Genomic DNA, 17,611 nt, shown 5'->3' on the forward strand with positions numbered 1-17,611 from the left:
GCCACTGCAGATCCTGGGGTGGGGTCTGACCAAAATCTCCTGAACAAGATGTAAAAGAGGCTTTCCACAGAGAAATACAGAACTCTCCTGACTGTGCCTTTGTCTTCCTGGGAGATCTCAGCTGTCCAGGTAGGCACTGCTGAGCTTGCACCATGTGAGCAAGTAAAGGAACTGTAGACCGTGCAGCTCACAGGTTATGATGCAAATGCCAGAGGGGCTGTACTTGAGCTGCTGCTTGCAAAGTGGGAAAAACTGGCCAAAAGTATGGCAGAAGTGGCAACCTGGGCTGCAGTGACCATGACATGACTGAGTTCAACATATAGAAGAAAAGTGGGAAGAGAAGTAGCAAAATTAGAACTCTAGACTTTATAGCGTTTGGCTTAGAGTTAGGAAATTTCCTTAGGCAAAATTCCTAGTGAAGATGCCAAGGAGGAAAGGACAAAGGAGGACTGGCTAATTAAAAAAAAAAAAAAAAATCAGTTTTCTGAGAGGTGAGGAACCATCAAGCATCCCATTGTGCAGAATGGGATTCCAGCAGAATGGGCTCTGGAGTAAGCATGGAATTGCATGGCGAGCCATTAATGCAACCAAATAGCTTACAAGAATTGAAAATATGAACAAAGGACAGATATAAAGATACTTTTCAAACATTTTTTGATAAAAATGAGTATGGTCGAGGCCCAGCTGGAGTTAAGTCAAGGAGAGGCCATTAAGGGTGACAAGAAGGGGTTCTACTGGAACACTAATTACAGAAGAAGTTCAAAGAGAATGTAGGCCTGCCGAAGAATGAGAGAGAACAACGTAGTGGCAAGCATTATAAAACAGGGTCCTCAATGTCCCTTTTGCATCAGACAAAGATTTACACCAGCACTGTTTGTTATGGAGGATAGCCAACTGGGGAGGAGCAATGAGCTAGGGATAACCACAACTGGATGTATTCAGATCCATAGTGCTTGATGAGATTAATTTGACACTGGAAGTGTTATCTGATGTCTATCATATGTGAAAAATCAGGGTGGTCTGCAGAAATCCTTGAGGGCTGGAAAAAGGCTAAGGGCTGAAACACCTGTCTTTCATAAAAGCAAGAAGGAGAATCCAGGGAACAATATGATTGTTACTGTCACCTCAGTCACTGGAAAAGAACATCTTCTTGAAATTCATTTTCAAACATAGCAAAGACAAGAAGGCAGTGGCCTGTATGAGGAGGCAGATGGCACCGTTAGCAAATTTGCAGACTGTGTTAAGTGGGGGGGCGTGATTGACACACAGAATGGCAGAGCTTTAGTCCAGAGGAATCATCAGAAAGTTGAAGAGTGGGACAACAGAAATTTCATAAGATTGAGCAAGAAGAAATGGGAGTTTCTGCATTCATGGCAGAGTAACTCCAGCATTAGTACAAAATAGACACTGGCTAACCAGCGGCCTGGCTGTAAAGGGACCTCAGGGTTGAATCATGTATGGTTGAGCCATAATTCATTGTAAAGTAAACTACACACTGGGCTAGAAGGAGCCTGCTCAGAAGGTCAAGCAAAGTTGTTCTCATCCACTTTTGCTTGGCACTGGTGAGGCTGGATCCATGTATCCTGCTGTATGGCCCCACTTCCACACTGCCCTGTTACAAGAGGACTGTGAAGAACCTGGAGGGAGCCCAGCAGAGGGCTGCCAGGATAGCAAAGGGTCCAGAACACATGCAGAGTTTGAGGGATTAGTCTGGTGAAGAGGAGCCTGTGGGGTGATCTTAGCAACAGCCCACAGCAGCTGGAGAGGGAAGAACAAAGGTAACGGAGCTAAACTCTGCCATTTAGTGGTAGACAATGTGACAAGGAGTAACAGCCGTGGGAAGGTTCCAGTTGCATGGTTGGGAAAACCCATGAGGGGGGTAAGGCAGCCCTGGAACATGTTACTGAGAGTGGCTCTGCAATCTCCACCCTAGGAAATTTTCAAGGGTTGGCCAGACAAACCACAGCTTGACAGGAGCTAGTGTGGGGAATACCCACAGTACTAAGGAAGAGGATGGACTAAATCATCTCCACAGGTCCCGTTCAAACAACTTCTTGTGATTTTCTGTTGTAAACATCATCTGTAAGTAATAGGAGATACCTGTGTGATTGCACAGATGCAAAGCTGAGTATTATCAAGATCAGACAGACTGTCTTCTGGGTCAGGACAAGAGCAAAAATCTCTGGAAATGTTTTAATGATGTTGCATTCTTTTTTTACATATGTCCTGACAACAAAATGGTCATGTTTTTTCTGCTTCCAGGAAATGTTTCCTGAAACATTGCTCTTCCTGTTCCTGATAGCCACTGAGAAAAGAATTAATTAATTCTGTTTCCCAGTATTAGTCTGCCTATTTTGTCTTTGTACAGGTTCTTTTCATGCTTTTTCAGGAAGTTTAAAGTCATTTCTGCTGAACTTTTCTCTGTTTTACACTTGTAAAATCATTTGGTACCTGAGTCATAACTCCTGAAACTTTCTCTTGATTTTTGCCATTGGGTGTCTTTATTGTGTTTGGTTGGGTTTTGTTGCTGATATTGGTTTTGACCTTTGTCCTAGATTATACAGCTGTAATGAGCATAACTTAGAGAAGTCTAACTTGAGGACTTCTCATTTACTTTGCTTCAGTTTCCTTCATGTTAGGAAGTACACAGTCCATGTCCTTCCACAAAAAGAAAACAACAGAAGAAACAAAGCCAAGCCAAATTTTTAAGCAAAAAACCAACTTCTTTCAGCTAATACATTCTTCCTTTGAGCTCACAGAGCAGAGCAGGTTTGTAATGGAGCCACCAGGATTGTACATTTTTTGAGGGCTGCAAGAGAGGAGGACCATGAAAGTACATGCAGAATAGCCATCAAACTCACTGAGGATTTATAAATACACCCTCTGCATTTCAACATAGTTGTGAGGTAGTTCCGTGTAGTTGCAAGTGCCTGCTCAGCTGAAACTAGGCTGTGGCCTTCCTGGTCTCCAGACAGTGCCTTCTGCAAGGGAGTGTGTGTGGGACTTTCACAGGCTTTCCAGTTGCGTCTGTTCTGTCTTGTATTAGTAGTCACTGAACCACAGAAAGACTGACTTGGCTTCCTTCATATTCTTGTTGTGAATCAGGCAGAGCTGGGACCTGTGTTGGGTTCTCTCACATGTGATGTGAATTTCCCTCACAAGCAAATTACTCGTTATCCTGGCATTCCTTTCTTCCTAGTTTTCACCAGAACTGGTGGCCCTCCTTGTTGGTACTGTCTTATTTTTCCCCAAAGTTTGCATTTGACTAAACAACATTTTCTAAGAATAATATTCAACAGATGAATTGCCCATCAGCCCCTGAAGACAACAAAGGGTGTAGGGCATCTCCTTCCAGAGATCCAAAAGCATATGATTTCAGCTCAATTTTATGGTAAATTCTTGAGGTATACTGACCTTTCAGTCTCTCTTTCAGTGTTTGCTGAATTTCACCTTTAATTTGGTCTATGTAAGTACGTTTTTTCTGTAGCCACATGTCTAGGAATCCTAGAAGCTTAATTGGGCTGATTATTTGTACACAAAAGGAACAAAGACTATAGGAGATCCCAGACAGATGATGAGAGAGAGAATTCAAAAGGTTGGAGCAAGGAAAGAAATGGACAGTGTTTGTATGTGTGCATGCATAAGAGAAGAAAGATGTTGATGCAATGGTGAAATTAATATAGAAGATGGGAAAAGTTGTTCTTTGTTTTTGTCTGCCTTTCTACCTGTCCTACTTTCCCCAGTGTGCCATTGATAATGAGCAACACTCTGAATTCAGCTTCCAAATGTTGTATACAGTTTTCTGAGACTGCCTTGGACCTTTGATGGGATTATGAAGATCCTTATCTTGAATTTTCTTTTGTATCTGGTGGTTTCTGTTCCTTTATATCATTATTACATTATCTTCCTTGGTTTTTTCTTTTGTTATGTGCTATTTCATATTTAAATGTGTGCTTCTCTCTCACGTGCCATCTGATTCTCTCCTCTCTATCTTTTAATTTTTACATATTGCTCCAACTTTACCTCCTGTTGATTGGCTACTACCTGGATTATAGTTTTCCTCACTTAGTTGCTGATTTGAAATTTTTCAACCATGATGAGCTTTTTTCAGCTGCATGTTTTGGTTTTAATTTAATACTACTTCTCCACTTTCTATCCCTAAAGAATCTGATCATGTAGTGTCTTCTGTGACTCAGCTACAGAGAAAATATTGCTGTCAGTGATACTGAAAGCACCCGTGGTGACATATTCAGAAGAAAAAGAGCTGTCCAGCATGTGTGTCATGTAGTTGTCTAAATGGTGGAAGGAGAAGAGGCTGTTAGACAGCAATTACACAGCAGCCTCTCCCTTCACTGTGGGAGAGTGAGCCCAAGTATGGCAGTTTTTACCATCTGAGGCAATCTCTTCCTGACTCCAGAAGAAAGCAGCAAGACAGAGCTGTAATTGTGTCTGGCTGCTCTTTTGAGGGTGCATGTGGACCGTCAGTGGGCTTTGCACACTCCAGATTGGAAATCACAGTTTTAGAAGAGTTGGCAGAGGAGTGCTGCAAATTTTGAGCTGAAGTTGCATAAGAAGCTATTCTTGGCTCAGCGTTGCTCAATACCTTTATCAACAATTTGGAAGGAAATGTATAATCGTCACATAGATGCAGATGATATAAATTGTGACCCAGTAGGTGGATGCCAGCATTTAAGACCTTCCGGCACTGAGTTCAGTTTGTTCTGTTCAGAAGAAGGGAATTGTTCAAATTACTTCCCATAACACTTTTTTAAGGGAAATATGAATGACATACTTTGGCATTCCCCCCACACCTATCTACACTGTTCTACTGCAGATTATTCTACTTTCATGCAGTGCTGTTTTATGAAGAAAAGGGTTGGGTTCATTTTGTGAGAGCTAACAGATTGTAGGTAAGACAAGTTCACTCTCTGCAGGTGCCAGTGGGTGACCGCTGGTGTGAAGCCAGTATAGGTGGGGTTATGGATCCGCCCCTTCCCTGCTTTAAGAAATCCAGTATTGCTTGGGATTGACCAACACACATCCACACAAAATGTTTCATAGAGTCAGTGCTGCAACAGCACAACAGCAGAGCCAGAGAACAGGGTGTTGTTCACACTCTTCTTTCACTTACCCATTATTAATATACACAGCCAAATGTGGTTTTAGCAGTTTTTCCTAGCAGTTAATACCCTCTGGTCCTGGTAACCACTCACCTATGGCAAATATGATTATGGCTGATTCCACATACTTAATATTAAATGCCAGGGTATGGATGGAAAAATGTAGAAGCAATGAAGTTTTGATTCAGCAGCATAGCTACAGCTCACAAAGCATTGGATCAAGCAGCTTAGTACATTTTCTAAGATTAGATCTTTTAGAAGGTTTGCCTGTGCTTGCTGTCAAGTTTGTTTGCACAAGCAGAGATTTCTGGTGGCACAGTGGTGTTATCCTACCAGGGCAATATTAGGGAGAACTCTGCATAGGCTTCTTGCATTTCCTCACACAGATTTATAACTTGGGAGTTCTGTGGTTTGGTGGGCAATTTCAGCTAGAAGGGTGTCTTTAAGAGACTTTTTGTCTCCTTTGGCAAACACAGAAAACAATCTGTTGCTCTGAAGGAAGAGTACAATCTAAACAAATAGATATGAATTTTAAGCCTTATGAGGGCATAAGAGAGAATATAATTGACGGAGGGCCCTTTCCCTTCCCCTTCTCCCGTTCCTTCATTGTAATCAGTCAGGTAGAGCATAGTTAGATGGGCAAAACATTTCTGCTCTTTTATTGCTACTCCCATCCCTTTGCATGCTTGCAACATCTGATCAGACATTGAGAGTTACTGACACAGAAGGGAAAAGTTTGATACTTCTCCATCTCACTTTGACTGTGTCTTTGTTAGTATCTCCATTATACCTAAAAAAAAAGTAAATATATTATTAAGATTTTAATGTGCAGTTGAGTTTCACTCAAGGTAACTTAAAATAGGTGGGTTACCTCTGACCTAATCATCTTTTTCCACTGGAAGAGTGTCCAGCAAATCCTTAGTTTCTAAAGTGTCATCTTTTTTTTTTCTTTTTCATTTTTGCACTGCTCATTTTAATAAGTCTCTGATATAAACCCATGTTCTACTAAAGTATTAATGCCATTTTTGTTAAGAAAATCAAACATTAGAGCAAGATCCAGCCTTAGAGAAGCCAATGGATTTGAGTGGGCTTTATAACTTTCTTGAATAATCACCGCACACCTAAATGTATATTTTAAAATAAAATATCACATCATTAAGTGAGAATTCTCAGACGTAGTTAAGAAGCATTCTAGCATATAATTGCTGAAGCTGGCATTGAATCTCTAACTTCTTTTCAAGGTGGTGACTGCAATATCAAAATATTAATGTATTTGTGTGGATAATGCCGACCATTATTACAAGTCCACCTTTTGTCGAACTGCACAGTCACTTCACGAAACAAACGTAAAAATTTGATTTTGTCAGGAGATTTTGCCAAACATTTTGTTAGTTGTAAGTGCTTGTCATCTTGCAGTGTTTAGAAAGTATAAAACTTGTGAGACACCACATTAGTCAGGACCACTTACCAAATTTCCTGTCACTGCATGTTCTGAGCAGCCAGCTCATTTTTTGTCTACCTGGGCTTACACCAAAACTACTCTTCAGCAGATGGTGCGATAGTTACGACACTGAGAAACACTAAGGAAAAAAATACCCATGAGAGAAGAGCAGATAAAAATCTTTCCTTTCTGTGACATTTTCCATGCTTTCCTCAGTCTTATTTCTCTGCCATACACACAGGCACAGACATGCATGTATGTCTGCCTGCGCCACTCTCTGTGTCCAGTGCCCGGCTGCCAGGCTTGCTCCAAGACAAGCAGCTGGCATTTGCTGACTCCTGCAGATGGGTCATGAGTGACACACACACACGGGGCAGCTGTCTGGATCTGGCACTCAGGTGATTATTTGTTTGCTAATCAACCAGCAGCTCCCTTTGTGGAGTTCGAGGTTCAGAGAGAGTGATTAAATATACAGAGAGGCTGTTGTGTGGTTGTGGGTGAAATGTTGGGTGGTAATTACAAGAGATGTAAGGATAGTTATTGTTACCAGGGCTGGAGCAAAAATTAAATCTGTCTATTCAAACTGCTTGTCACTGAATATCCAATAGCAGTTTCCTAAGGTAGAACAGAAAAACAAACCCTCTCTGTTTTCCAGTGAGAATAAAGAGGTATCTGCATGTTTACATTAAAAAGCTGGAGTCACCTGCAAAAATGATCAAATTTCAAACTAAATCAAATATGCAGTTTCTCACAACTGCTCGCAAAGGACGTCAGGAGTTATGTGTGAAAAGAGAAGGAGTGAAATCTGATCACTATGTGCTGCTCAGTTCAATTAGTTTAGCTAGCTGACCAAAATTCCAGGTATTAATTCTGCAGGTGCCAGTTGGGTCTAATCAATCTGCAGGTTTTAACTGATGCTTAGTGTAGCTCAGCTGGCCAAGCAGTGGGCTTAATGCCTAGCAGAGAGGGATGGTCACCTGCTAGGGTATCATTTGTTGCTGTATTTCATGCAGCATGTAATAAAACATTACTCTGTGTAATTTTTAATTTATTGTGGGGTAATGTGAGCATTTAACATATACTGAATGAAGAAAAAAAATCTTCAAATGATTTTGTCACTGGAGTAGTTGGGGTGGCATCCTGAGGTCATTGGTTTTGACGTCTGCAGGAATGGAGTGGTGTCATTAATTTTGACTAAAATGCTCCTGTGCCTTAGGCTGGAGTGTAACAGTGGGGTGAGCTGAGGGAACTGGGGGTACTTGGCTCACAGAAGAAAAGGAGAAGGGGAGATGGAAGTGCTGAGCTCAACCATCTAAAGGAGGGCTTACAGAGAAGATAGAGGCAGGCTACTATCAAAGTTGCTGAGCAAAAAACCAAGAGGCCGTGGTCACAAGGTGCCGGGTGGGAAATTCTGATTGTAGAAAGGAAATTCTTCACAGGAGACTTAGTCAAACACTGAAACAGGTTTCTTTGAAGCACTGTAGAGTCTCTGTCCACAGAGACAGTGAAAGTCTGCAAGCCAACTTGGTCTGCCTTGAAGCTAGCACTGCCTTGAGTAGGTGGTGGAAGTGGAGACCTTGAGATGCTTTCAAGCCAAAATCTTCCTGATGTCTCAGGTTGCACGTGGCCCTGCTCTCCCCTCCAATCTTTTACAAGGAGGTGAAGTTTGTCCTCACCTCAGGATCCTGTTAAGAATTCAAAATGGACAGTAGAATAGGCTTGCTTTGAAAAAGAAGCTTTTAAGAAGCGATTGTGGCTTTGTTAGTTTACTGTTTCTAATTGAAAGCTTATGAGGAGTATGATTTTGCTTTCTAGTGGTTAGCCAGCTGACTCATGTGCTGTCTCTTGTAAGGACCACACAGGACAAACTGCCCCAAATCACACTCCAGACACCTCATAGGCCTTATCCTATCTGGGTCTGCAGTTGGGACTGTGAGCAAATAACTGATTCAAAACCACTGTTTGTTTTAAGTTAAGTAATTCCAGACTTTTTGCTAAATAAACTTGTCCCTTGGGTTCTTGTGAAAGCAAGAAGGCATCTTGGAAGTAAAGAAAGCCTGTGGAAGCTGTCCCCTCCATTTCCTTACAAAGTCTGGACTCACACACAGCCTGCTTGGTGCTGGAGCCACTGGTGTCCAGGACAATACTGTACACAGGTTTCCTACAAGCTTGCCTGTCACAACACTACAAATAAGCCAAATCCCACTTTTTCTTTGGTACCTTCAAAATTAGTGTCTTAGGTATATATTGGGGAATTGCAGGATATTTAAAAGACAGAAAAAGGGCTGCACAGTTGTATGTTCATTCGGCATGCTTTGGTCAGATCTTGCTCTTCAGCTTCCTCTGCTTTGCTCACAAGGAGGAAGACAAGCCATCAAGATGCCCTGTGTTCAAAACACCTTCTGTATACGATCTCTTCTTTCTGTTCAAGCCTGAATGCTCCTTTCAGAAAAGGTGGATTTTGGCCCTTAGTTGGAGGCAATGAGATGATGGGTTGAGCTGCGTTTGCTCCAGCCCTGGCACGCCTGTGTGCAGTCAGCTTTATCTGCTGCTGGGTGATCTTGGCTACCATTCAGTAATGCAGGACCCCTCTTTAGGGCTTCCTGTGGAGATTTTAACATGGCTGTGGTGCATTTGATTTCAGGATGAGATGACCTGAGGACCTCCACAATGGATGTCCTACCTCCTGGAGAGCTCCGGAGTTTGACTTTAGGCCAGAGAGCCCAGAGCTGGTCTCTGCCTGAGGAAGTATTTAGGATACCTGAAGACCTTCAGCATGGACACAGGCAGGTTCCTCTGCTATGGGGCAACCTGATTCTTAGGAGTGATCTGGCAAAGCTCTGTAAATGTGGTCAACACTGTCCTTCTCACCTTACGTGCACAACTATGGAAACCTCTTCCTCTGTAATCCTTTCACATGTTTCCCAGGCTCTTGTGCCTTGCAGAGGTTTACAGAGCTAATCTGCTTGGAAGGGTAGATTTAGGAGGGATACTAGCAAGGTTCCAGCCCCTCTGCAAAGCTTCTGTGCCTGTGGTCAGTCCTGTAGCTCACTAACTGCCCTGGTCCTTCCAGGCCTCAAAGGGCTGCTGTCCCTGCACACATCTTCATTTAATGAGCAGTAGCTTCCCCCCGTAGCCAAGCCATTGGGCCATCCACTATTCTGTGTTGGCAGGGTGCCTGGCAGGGCCTCGCTTTAGGTTGGTGCTTAGGCAGTATTGTAGTAAATTATAAAAGATCCCCTCTTTGATGCCTTGTGGGAGAAGGCACTGGGCCTGATTTCCCCCTGCCTCGTTCCTTGTATTGTGATTTGCACAAGATGCTATAAACTGCTAACATGCTGGTTTGGTAACCACTTTGCCACAGGTATAAATTACAACCCAAGGTGCACAGCAGTGGGGGAATGAGGCCAACCATCTCTAAAGGTCAAAGGAGCATTCATCACACCAAGTCTGCTGTGACTTCATTGTGACTTTGCATCAATCAAAGTCCTGTTGTTGTTAAAGAATCTCTAATCAATACAAAAGAAGTAATTTTTTTTAAAAGCCACACTTCCCTTTTCTGCTCCTTTGTTCTGTGCAGAAATGTCTTGTCCTCTGGTCTTCTTAAACAAGAGCCCTTGGTGTACAAGTTGCAGATATAAATGTATTTAGCCAGAATCAGAGCCTAAAGGGATGGCATCCTTCTCAGCCAGCCTAAAATAGAATGGAGCAGTGGTTAGAAACAATTGCTGCAACTGTGACTTCCTCAAACAGCATGGCTCTGATGTCAGATACCGGGAAAGAGGAAGCAACGGTTAGAATGCACGATGGTTTAACCAAAGGTGCAATTTGTTCCAGCTTTCTGATTAAGTCTGTCCCCTGTAAAAAGGAAATATGAGCAGAGCAGGCAGAGTACTCTTAGACCTCTCCAGCTGTACAGGAGTAAATGAGGAGCAGATTCGGTCACCCTCAGCTGCCTGACACTGACTGCAAGAGCACATGCTTGCTCTCAGCTCTCTCCTTGTATGCCTCTGCTTTGGTCTGGAGAGAACCTGTCCCCACCAAAAAACCCAGAAATTCCTACTTAACAAGGTTAAATTACAGTTCCTAAATAAAAGATATAAAAATCTGAAAAGCCTTTATTATGTTGGATAATGGTATCAGGATTTAAATCTGCTGCTTGTGTTTGGATTAAAGCATTAGGTTTCCTTTGCTCAATTTGTTACTAAATTTGAACGGCTTACAGTTGCTGTTTTCTATCAGCATTTACCTAAGAGAGCTGGCTGTGTATCAGTGTCCCATTAAAAGATGTTTTTAAAGTACTTGTTAAGTAAAAATGTACTTATGAATTTCTTACGAATTCTCCATTTGATGCTGTACATCCAACACAGATACTTACCCCTGGTGTTTCTGTTGTGTTTCATTTTGTTGTTAATCCGCCACTGTCTAACTCTGAAGTTTCCCTTCTTGAGCAGGGTGCTGGAGTAGGTGACTCCCACAGGTCCCTTCCAGCTGAAGTGCCTGGTGCCCACACTGCTGATGACTGGCAGACCAGAGAGGCAGGCAGGAGGATCTGTGGTGAACCTCTCCGTCATTTCTCTTGTGACCCACATTCAGCTGATCTCGGTGCGTGGTCCCCACACAGTAATACAAAGGAAAGTGAGAAACCTGAATCTTCCTCTCCATCAGTCCTGCAGAATTGCGTTTATAACACAGGGCAGAAAACGGTAATTTTCCTGCAGTGTTTATCAACCATGTGATTGAATTTGCATGTTTTATAGACAAGTTGTTTGGGAAGTTCAACAGGAAGGAGCTCTTTCAGTATCAAAACATAAATTCTACTAACTTTTCACAAGTCTCTGTATGATCACACTGATCTCATCCCTGCTACATTCCTGAAGACTCATAAATTTGCTGGGCCTTCATGACATGCCAAATAACTGAAACCATTCTGCAATGCCCAGATTGGAGGCAACAAAACATGGTTTACATGGTTTCAGTTTCTAATGGTCTGTTTTAACACATTTTCTTGGTATCACCTCCGATTCCTTTCTCTGCAGCAATCTGAGTGTTAATTATGCTCAGTGGACAACCAGGGGACAGTGACCCTGATGCAGTCACATGCTGTGAATGATATAAAAAAAGGTTTAAAAAAATCAGTAGGAGATGGGAAAGGGAATAAAATTACAGTTTGCAAGCATCTCTGTTTTTACTTCTTTTTTCCTCTTGTCTGAGGAGCCTTGGCAAGAGTTGTGTTCTCTTACAGGTGTGCCTGTTGTGCTGGCCATAGGACTGATGGACAGGCAGATGAGCTGTCCATGGAAGGGAGTGTCTTAATTTTGGGAGTGCGTGGCACATGCAGAGTACGCTGCTGTGTGTAGTCTGTGCCGTGGAAGTGGAACTTCAGTCTTCATTCCCATGAACAGCAACACCTTGTCCACCACTGGTCATAAATCCTAGTGGAGTAACCAGTCATCCTCAACTGCCTGTTGCTTCCTGCTTCCTCATGCCATAGCATCTTTTGCAGCAGCCCAAGCAGCTTTTCAGAGAGGGGACAGTGATAGCAGCAGGACTGAATGGACTCCCTGACACGGCAGGTGTTGAAGAGATAAACAGTTTGTAAATCTAGAATGTCAAAATATGCCAAAGAAAGGAAAATTTCTGGCCCTAGTTTGCAGGTTTACTCTTTAAATTTAAAACTTAATCAGCACTTGGTACAAAACACTAATCATAGAATCATAGAATGGTTTGGGTTGCAAGGCACATTCTAGTTCCAACCCCCCTACCGTGGACACCTTCCACTAGGCCAGGTTGTTCAGAGCCCCATGCAGCCTGGCCTTGAACACTTCCAGGGATGGGGCAGCCACAGCATCTCTGGTCAACATGTTCTAGGACGTCACCACCCTCACAGTAACAAAATTCTTCCTAAGATCTAATCTAAACCTACCCTCTGTCAGTTTAAAGCCATTCCCCTTCTCCTACTACCATTTGCCCTTGTACTGGCTATCAAAAGCATTTCTGTTGTGCCTCTCAAGATAGCATTTAGTCACCTGTTCCTCATTTATAAACATTTTAAGTGGAGTCCTGGCATGAATTAAGTGGGGCTGGAGACTCTACCACCAGTGACAGTTACAGATGGAGATCCATGGGCTTTCAATGAAAATCAAAGGTTTTTATTTAAACTGGAGTGTCATTTTTCCAAGGTAAAGGCTACTCATCCCGAAATTTAGAAGCTACTGTATGATCAGGTTTGCAGCCCATAATAATGGCTTCTCCATTTTCCTACGCATGGTTTAAAAAATTTACCTGAATTTCTCTACTAATGTGAAGCTTCAGTTCAAACAGAACTCAAAGACAGTGTAGCATGTTATCATGTGATGTTATAATTATCAAAAAATCACGCATAAGGTCGAGAGAAATGTGCTGAGTGCACTGGGACATTTGGAATCCATAGGCACACGGCCTTAAGGCTGACGGAGATTAATGCTTTTGGCATCACGCAGCACCAGTATTATGTTCATGCTGTGGTAGGGATTTCTTTTTCCATAGACCTCCTGATTGTGAAAGGGGATTCCAAACCTCACATGCAAGCAGCAAATGTCTCCAAGTACACTGTGGCACCCTTCCAGGAACAGAAACCCCCGTTACTGTCTGCTGCCACAGTACACTGATTGGAAATGAGATAGCCACCCGAGCGCGGTGTATCACGGCTCTCAGCAGTCATGTGAGGGAGACATCAGGAAACAGTAGCTGACAGTCACATCGCTGCCAGTCAGAAAGGGATCGGTGCTTAAAAGGAAGCCCTGGATGCTTTCGGCATGACTGAATACGCTGCTAATCTGCATATGTCTGGATTAGAAGTCACACCATCATAAAGATGCCATGAGCCAGGCAGCACCCATATGTCATGCGTGTGGTGACAATTCCTAAATATCCCATCCCACACAGCTCTATTCCTAAGCGTAAACAACAAATAGGAGGCAAAAGGCAAAGCACACAGGCTGTAAAGCATTCCTGTCCTGATCCCAGGATCCTGTATCATAAGGATCGCTAGGTTTTTATACTCCGGTGTATTTGCATATCCTCTTCACCATTTGAAAGAAAAGATTATTGCATCTGCCAGTAGTTTGTCATTTTAGTCCTAAAACAACGTTATTATGTGGGTTGACTGAATATATCATTCTTAATCAGATGCAGAACGGCATTCCCTACCTTCCTGACAGTGTTATGGACCCCATACAGTTTGATTTAGTCTGGTGACAGGGTTGTAAATGTGGAGCTTCACATCAAGCTCCCCACCAGGGTGATGCCTCCTCTTCCAGCCTGAATGCAAATACTGCTGGAGGTGGAGGCTTGGCTCAGAGTGACCAGAAGATGAGGATCAGTGCCGGTATGTGTGTCTGGTTCTGAATGCAAGTGTGAGCTTGGCACAGAAGGGCAGAAAATTTTGGACAGATTAACATGGATCATTTTGACCATGTGGCTAAAATGAATCAAAGGTCAATTTGGATTAATCCAGCTCTGTGAATAAGGGATAAGCAATATACATGGTGCTTTCTTTTTTTCCGTGCATTGATTTGTGGGGAAGACCTGTGTGATGTGACCTCCCAAAATATTTTTCAAATGCCAGTGATGAGTTCAGTGGTGAACTGTGATTTCTACAGCAGGCTGAAATTAAGAGACGGAAAAGCTCTTGTTTAATATAACATTTAAGGTAAACAAAAGTTTTGCCATGAAGACAGCTGTATCATGCGTATATGAACAGATACTTCTAGAATCAGAGCTGACTTTACTGAAAATTCACTTCTTGCAAGTCTTTATTTATCTATCTGTGATGGCAGGGGTAAGAAAATCTTTGTTCAAGGGTTGTCAATGAAGAGTAGTCCACCTGCAATGCCTGTGGAGTGGCAGGCAAAATTGTGCTGACCAGGTTTGTTGGCACTCCCAGGTGTGACACTGTGGACACTCCCAGGTGTGAGGAATCTGGAATGCAGCTGCAGGTTGCAGGCTACCTGGAAGAGATGCTCCAGGTTACCAGGGTAGGAGGGGGGAGCAAGTTGTGGAGATGAAGAGCCTTTCTTTCTTCCCTTTTCTTTTGGAAACCAAGTACATGGAGCAGCTGTTCCAAATGCAGGTGCTTTCCACTCATCACGCCAGCTTTGCATTCTTGTTCCTGTTTGTATGTAGGTGCTTTGAAGATGATCAGGCTTCACTAAAATAGTGCTACCCCCGTTTCTGCTGGGTCTGAATCCAGGCTACACAGCGTATGGAACCAAAGCCAAAGCTGGTTCAGTATGTCTTGCCTGGAGCTACCCAGCTCTTCTGAGCACTCTCATGTACTAGGTAGGCTCTAACCAATTTTGGGAAGACTTTTTGTTTGTTTCAATGTGTGCCTGGGCAGACCTCATCTGTAGGTAAGGGCAAATGTCCCAAAATTCTTAGTTTTTCACAGATGGTTGTGGCAAGGTTTCCAAACATGACTGAAGAAGTTAGGTACTCGACTCTTACTGATTTCATGAAAGCAGTGGGAGTCAGCCAATTGGCCTGTTTAGTCACATTTGAAAATCCCACAAGATACTATCTATCTCCTTCAGCTGCTTTGAAAACCTCTCTCCTAGTGCTTTCTAGAGTGTGTTGTCACTAGTATTGAAAGGTCAGGCAGGGTTGCAGTATTATTTGAACAGGACTGAAGTGTGTGGAGGAGACACATGCACATCATACAGGAAACATGAGTCCTGGACTGGAATGCACAGCTAAGGCTGTATTGGGCTTAGCTGTGTGGCTTGAGGCAGATGGGCACTTCTCGCTGGAGATGGAAATGCAGACGGAGGGAATATGACTTAAATACAGGCATAAATCCTGAATCAGGACTGAGATACTTCAAGCTGAACTAACTGATTTGACTCTTCTATTTAGAGTGTAATTCATGGCACTGGATGCAAAGTTTACTCTAAATTATTCAGCAGTTGTGGGCCCTCGGTATTATTACACTGTAACTAGCTTTCCTGAATTAATGTTGCTTATTCTACTTTTGAATAAAGCTAAAAAATTAATTGTTACAAGCTCAGAATTTACCTTGTTTGATCTCATATACCCTCTGTGTTTTAGAGTTGGAGCTAGTGACTTTTGAGCATTGGGTACAGTGCTTGTCCAAACTCATGAAGATGAATAAAAAATAATATATGTATATACCTCAAGGACACAGTAACAGGAGGCAAGCAAAGTCACCATGATGTTGACACAGATGCTCCTAGCTGAAATGACATTCTTGGGCTTAGGCATTTATGTTTACTTTATGGGCTGTTAAGCAAGTACATAATGTTTTGCCCAGAAAAAAAGACTTACATGAGCTGGATTGCTCATTCTCTGTCTTCCATGACATCAGACAGCTTGAAGGAAACAATCCTTAGGAACCACTAGAGAAATTCTTCCTTTCCACCTGTCCTTCCCAGGGCAGCCACCTTTTAGCCCCTCTCCTTACTCCCCATGTTGTGCACTTGATTCTTGAGAATTGCCTTCTCCTTCTCCAGCCTTCCACCATAAACTTCCTATGCCAGAGAAGGAAGGGGGAGACAGGGAACATACACATAAGAAGGAAAATTAGTGTAAGGAAAAAGAGGGCCTGCAAAGCCTAGGAGAAGGGTGGTATCTAGGAAAAAGGCAAACCACTGGACAGCAGAGAAGGTGAAAGGGAGAGTTGACAACATGCAGATCCTAGCCTAGAACAGCAGCAGTATTGTTTTTGTTTGTCAATACCTGTGCAGATCCTTGTGACAGACCAACTCAGCTTGAGGGTGAGCTCAAATTGTCATCACTCTTCATTTATAGAATCACAGAATGGTTTGGGTTGGAAGGCACCCCTAAAGGTCGTCTTAGACCAACATCCCTTACAATTAGCAGGGACATTTTCAACTGGATCAGCATAAGGTCTGTGTGTGTCTTAGTGGTGCATTCCCTACCAAACCTAATCAAAAGGACATGTGATTCTTCCCGTGTTAGCATCTCTCACCTGATCTGCCTGCACACCTACCAGTTGTTTTCACCACCTGCAGGTGATCCCCTGAGGGCAAGGTCCTGTCCCAGCATTTCTGGATGAAGGGCATGTGTGATGATGGGGTGCCGGTCACAGAGCAGGGATGGGAAGATGTACAGCAGCATTTGGGATTTTTTTTCTTTAACAATTGCTACACGGGGAGGCTTCATTGTTGTTTTTCCCAGAATCACAGAATATGCTGAGTTGGAAGGGACCCACAAAGATCATCAAGTCCAAGCTGACCCTGCATAGCATCATCCCCTAGTTAGAGGAAGGAGGGTGCTTGTGATCTGGTCTGTGGTGGCTCTGCGGACAAGAAAGTGGAAATTCCAAAGGGTGAGCTCTGTGTGCACCTCGTGAGAAGAGGTAATAGGGCAGAGGGATGTGGTTGGGGGGCCGGGGTGGGACGGCCCAGCTCTCGCAGGCTGCGGGAGGCTCTCCGGAGGGCGCGGCAGGGGCAGGCTGCGCTGGCAGCAGAGGGTGCCCGCGGCTCGCTGTGCTCGCTGCAGCCGTGCCCCGGGCAGCCCCCGCACATTCCCCTCCGTGCTGCAGCGCGGTGCAGCTTCCCTTTGGGTTTCGGGGGGTTGTAATGCTTTTTCTAAAAGACGCTTTAAATAAATACTTTTATTTTAATTTTTAAAATACTTTTTTCAATACTTTTTCCCTAATACCTTTTTAAAATAATTTTTAATATTTCTCTTTTTATCACTCAGACTCTCGCCCCCTTTCCTTTCCTTTCCTTTCCTTTCCTTTCCTTTCCTTTCCTTTCCTTTCCTTTCCTTTCCCTTTCCTTTCCTTTCCTTTCCTTTCCTTTCCTTTCCTTTCCTTTCCTTTCCTTTCCTTTCCTTTCCTTTCCTTTCCTTTCCTTTCCTTTCCTTTCCTTTCCTTTCCTTTCCTTTCCTTTCCTTTCCTTTCCTTTCCTTTCCTTTCCTTTCCTTTCCTTTCCTTTCCTTTCCTCTCCGAACCTCTCCTCTTCCCCTTTGTTTATTTTTTAACATAACCTGGAGGCTCTCCTTTCTCATCCCTCCTTCCCGAGGA

This window comes from Prinia subflava, chromosome 1 (genome assembly GCF_021018805.1).
Source record: "Prinia subflava isolate CZ2003 ecotype Zambia chromosome 1, Cam_Psub_1.2, whole genome shotgun sequence".
In the NCBI taxonomy this organism is placed as follows: Eukaryota; Metazoa; Chordata; class Aves; order Passeriformes; family Cisticolidae; genus Prinia; species Prinia subflava.